The sequence below is a fragment of the Scophthalmus maximus genome, chromosome 4, assembly GCF_022379125.1.
Source record: "Scophthalmus maximus strain ysfricsl-2021 chromosome 4, ASM2237912v1, whole genome shotgun sequence".
NCBI classification, from domain to species: Eukaryota; Metazoa; Chordata; class Actinopteri; order Pleuronectiformes; family Scophthalmidae; genus Scophthalmus; species Scophthalmus maximus.
The window spans coordinates 3,584,716-3,590,023 of NC_061518.1; positions in this window are offsets into that span (position 1 = coordinate 3,584,716).

The window sequence follows — 5,308 nt, forward strand, 5'->3', positions numbered from 1 at the left end:
CACGTTCAGTCAACGTGAGAGATGTCACTCCTTCAAACGCTTTCTCTTTTTCATTTTATACAGGAATAGATGCATTATATAAACTGTGTCTCCTGTTTGAGGCTCTAAACGCTGCGATTATCATGTAGTCGGTGTTAACCTGTGCAGATGTTTGGCTCTGCGCGTGTCATCTGATGAATTCGCTGCCTCTCTGGCAGTGAGGAATGTCTGGCGTGGGGAGGCCGCCGCGCACAGAAAGTCTGAGAATCCTTGCAGAGGGGAAGGTGAAACAGCTCGGCAACAGTAATTAGAATTAATGTGTGGAGAGAATAGAAGTTGGGAAATGAACCATCACAACAAAGATCAGGTCTTGTGTGGTGGATCACTTCTTATCCAGCTTCTTCTCCAAAATGTGAGTAATTCCCGAAAGCCACAGTTTCTTTACTGGTTCTTTAAGTATGCAGAGTTTTCTTTCATTGGTCTAAATGTTCTAGAATCTTAATAAACCTTTTAAATGATAGTTTTTTTTCTGTCATGTAAGAAGTGGATGTTGTATCAGAAAAAAAATGTAGGATGAAACAGTCATTACACTTTTTCTTTTAACTATGACAACAGGCTTCCCCAAAGTACTTAAAGCTACAGTGTGTCGCATTAAGAAGAACGTATTCGCAAAAATTGAATATATTGTCCATAACTGTGTGTTCATATATGTATAATCACCTGCAACAAAGAACCGATCATTTTTCGTCCACTTTGAATGAGTTAAATATAGTTACATGAGGTGGACCCGACCTCCGTGCGAGTTTGCCATGCATGCTACGTCGTGTTGTGCTGCGTTCCACTCGGGAGGTCGGAAAAAAATCACCACCTCGACTTCCGGGGTCCGAGCTCCGAGATATAATGGAACGCAGCATTGAATGTGGTTGCAGAAAAACGGTTCAGAATATTTGCGTTGAATTTCCAGCGCTGCGGGAAACCGGAAATGGAATCAGCGTCGCGCCGCCCTAAAGTGTCCCCTGTCGGATGCTCAGTTGGTTGCGCTTTGCAACTTTATCAGCAGATACAGCCAGAAAAGTACAAAGAAATGACACACTGCGGCTTTAAAAGTTGTAAAACTCTTCATTTTACATCAGAATCAAACATCATCTGAGTTTTATCGCCTGTTTAGAAATCAATAGAAATCCCAACGCTTTCTATGGGTGATACCAGCTGCTCGTGTTCACACAAGTAGCATCTTGAGGTGGTCAAACGAGTCTTGTGTCAGAGGGACGTAGTGAGAGTTTTGGGTGTACGTGGAAACGAGCTCCCTCCTGTTATCGTCCAAACTCACCGGAGCTGCTCATTACTCTGCAGCGGCTGAGCAGAAAACAAATGCGATTTGTATGGAAATGCACGCTGCTTAGTAACTACACGCTCGGCGGGTAATAGCGCATCGTATCTCCTGCGTGCTAACGCCACGTCCACATCATATCAGACGAAGTCAGAAAGAGAGAGGGATGAGGCACATCTCGCTGCCGCGACTCGGAAGTGTTCGTGTGAATGACCTGTTGGCATTTAAATCAGTTTGTATCTGAGGACTGATTTGGTCTTTTGCAGGTGAAAGAAAATTAAATAAGTATCAAGGTTAAATAATATTTCAACATATTTTTATTGGCACCTTTTCGTCGTGTTTTTGCAATGAAAGGGAGGAATTTATCTCTGCAGGAAAAAAATCATTTTAATAAGTCTTTTCGCTAATTGTCCTGTTGAATGTTGAAATTTGGTGTGTGCGCGTGTGTGTGTGGGGGGGGGGGGGTTATTTTAGTCATTTTATTGACTGTATATAATATATTTTTGCTGCTATTTTGTGACTGTTGGTTTTAGAGATGTCACACAAATTTTTTCTCCCGACTGTTAACAGTTTTAACATAGATGGATGGATAGATATATAGATTAATTCTTTAAACCAAGTTTAATTAAGGAATATTTTTTTCTTTTTTCTTCTTGTCCTTATCTTGTGACCATCCTCTTCCCTTTCCCTAATCTGGGAAAGTCCTACTTTCCGAGGGCTAATCCTTTTCCTGTGAGTTCATGTAAGCCGTTGTAGGAGTGGATTTATTAGACAAACAAAACAGTGAACCTCAAGAGAAATAAACACGAAATTGATTTAAATAAATCTGAATTGATTAAAATAAATCCCAGAGAAAATGTGCTGGGGTTGAGCAGCGGAGGCGATTTAAATCATCTATCAAGTTGCCAGCAGAAATGCTATTTTAGCATAATTTCGACTACATCAGAATGGAGGCACTTAATAACCACGCTCCTCCGGAAAATGTGAACTGACAATCAGATTCATGCACTCGCGATTACCGAGTTCAGTTCCTGCATGTGCAGTAACCTTACGCTGAAATCACCCATCGGTTTTATCGCTGGGCCACAGAAGTTTTCTTCTGCTTTGCCCTTATACACACGAAGGTCACAAAGTGGGAATACATATACAGCATGAATATTTAGTGTCAGAACCCGGAGGAGCCTTTGTGTCTCGTGTCCTAGTATCCCTGCAACTGCATAACCTCGCAGGCGCTTATGGAAGATAATCATTTTAAACCAGAGGGGTGATATGGAGGCAAACGAGACAAATTACGGCGACGCATGAAACACATTTGGAGGCTAGCTGCTTGATTTACTGGTTCAACGCAGCGTTACATACTGTTGGTCGGGCAACTCAAATGGGTTTTGCAGGAAATATGATTTCATGTAATTTCAATGGATTACATTGCATATTAATGTAAAGAGGATATGCTATGGATTTATGTATTTTGCAAGTCAGAAATACGCCAATAGTTACGACGCCGTATTAATGCCATTGTATGACAAAAAAACGGAATTTCTGACATTAAAGTCGTAGCTTTACGAGAAAAAAAGTCCGAAAAATCTGATAATACTTTGTAGAAAAGCGATATTTCAATCTGCTCAGTCTACATGCAGTCTTTCATTCACCTCCGCTGTCATGCACAATCACAGTGCGCTACTCTCCAAATAGCGAATTGATACAAACAAGTTCAAACTAAAGTATGTCTGTATGTCGTCTGACTGTTTTTGTTAAATTTGCCACGAATCTTGGAATTTGGCCAAGTCTTGTAAATTGTAGCTGCTGGCAGAAACAAATTTCAGGAATATGATATATTTAACGAGAGTAGCTCAGGGAAATGTCCAGCGCCCCCCCCTTGTTTTCTCATAAAATTAAAACTTTAATGTCAGAAATTCTGTGTTTTTTTACTCGTAGCTAGTGAATATTATAGGGCTTTTTTTTCTAGCAATATTGTTACTTCATTAAATCCCTCCTTGCCAGTATGTCACATCGTGGCTACATCGTTTGTACGTGCAATATGGAGCGACGTTTGAACCCTGTTGTCTAAGTGTCATGGAGTGAGACGCTGAACCTCCGACTGCTCCTGGAGCTGAGTCAACAGCGTGTGAATGAGACATGCATTTTAAAGTAATGCGAGTGGCCGACAAGACTTGAAAACGCTACATTAACGGGGCCCATTTAAATGCAGTCCATTTTGCACTCATGCATGTTTAATGAAGTATTTGAACCAACATTTTAAAGTGCAAACATGCTCACACAAATATCCAAGTCAGATATGCTCAGGGTTTTTAAAAAAACAATTTGCCCCCCAGTGTGCTATGTGGGATGGAACAAACAAACAAAGTATGACTCTTTCCTGCAGGGAGGCTCATATCTCCACGTTTTCCAAGAAAATGCGTAGCGTAAAAAAATAAACAGGGACATGTGAGGTAGCCTGCAGATGATTTACCTCAGACTTGCTGAGGGAGGAAAAAAAAGGGACTGAACTCTCCTAAGAAACAAACATAAAGCATTAACAGCCTCAACAGGTCATCCACGGAAGTGAAGTCGTGAGGAGAGATCTTAAGATTCAGTATATGTGACTGTCTCAACATCAGAGAAAGAGATGCAGAAGAAATAAAAGACGTGTCGACCGAATCGGCTGCGTTTCTCTGTCCCTCCCTTTCCTTGATTTTCACTTAGATGTGAATGTTTTTGTTGAGTCAAGTCTAATTGAAATAGATCTGCCATACGTGTTCATTTCAGTTGAGATTATTCTCTCCTTTCCCTCTGGACAGCAAACGCATTATGATAATGCATGTTGGACAGTTGCCATAGAAACAGCCTTTCTGAACCTTTCTTTGTGGTGCTGATATAAAAAAAAAAATCAATGCCAATTTTAGCTAAAGAAGTTATTTACTGAAATGACAGACTGCGTAACAGTTTATTTTTGTGCTTTGTATGAAAATACACTGCTACCTTTCTTACTGACTGATATGCTATTTAGTAATCATACTTAGTAGTTTTGTATTTGTGATGTGAACAATACTCATAATTTTCTCTCCAAAATGTTCAAAAATTAAAGAACGTCACATGGGACATTGAGCATGACACTGAACAACACACAAAGACCTCTGAGATTTTACTGGGCATCAGAGCTGAACGTCCTTATCTGCATAGCTGTCACATTTCAGAGCGTGAAAGAAGAAGATGAACATGCATCTTCAGAGGATTCCTTCTTATCTTACTTTACCTTGCATGGTCTTTACCCAACATATGGAGAAAACACATAACTTACACTGGCGTTTTGACATGACTAGTTCAGGCCACTGATCAGTTCTTAGACTAGAAAATGCTACATATTCCAAATTTGTCCATAGTTGTGAAAGGTTGTTTGTCTCTGTTAGTTGACCCTGTCATTAGACTGGCATCCTGTCCAGGGTGTACCCCTGCCTCTCGCCTGATAGCTACTGTGCTAGCTACAATGCTAGCTAGTACTGTAGCTAGAATAAAAGTAAAGATGGCTGAATTATATATCCTGGTTTTGTGCATGCATACTGATGTAATTCATCAAACCTGCACTTTTCCTTTTTCATATGACAACACAATAATCCATCCGTCCAAGCATTCCATCTTCTTCTGCTCATCCGGGATGGGGTCGCAGAGACAGCCGGCTAAGGAGGATGTTCCCAGACATATCCCTATCCCTGGCCAAGCTTTCCAGCTCCTCCTAGGGGATCCCAAAGCGTTCCCAGGCTAGATGGGATATGTAGTCCCCTCCAGCAAGTTCTGGGTCTACCTCTAGGTCCCCCCCCCCCCAGTTGGACGTGCCCGGCAATCCTCCACAGGAAGGCGCACAGGAGGCATCCTAACCAGGTGCCCGAACCACCTCAACTGATCCTTTTTCAACGCAAACGAGCAGCTGTACTACTCCGAGCTCCCTCGGAATGTCCCCGAACTCCATACACTATCGCTAAGGCTGAGCCCAGCCACCCTAAG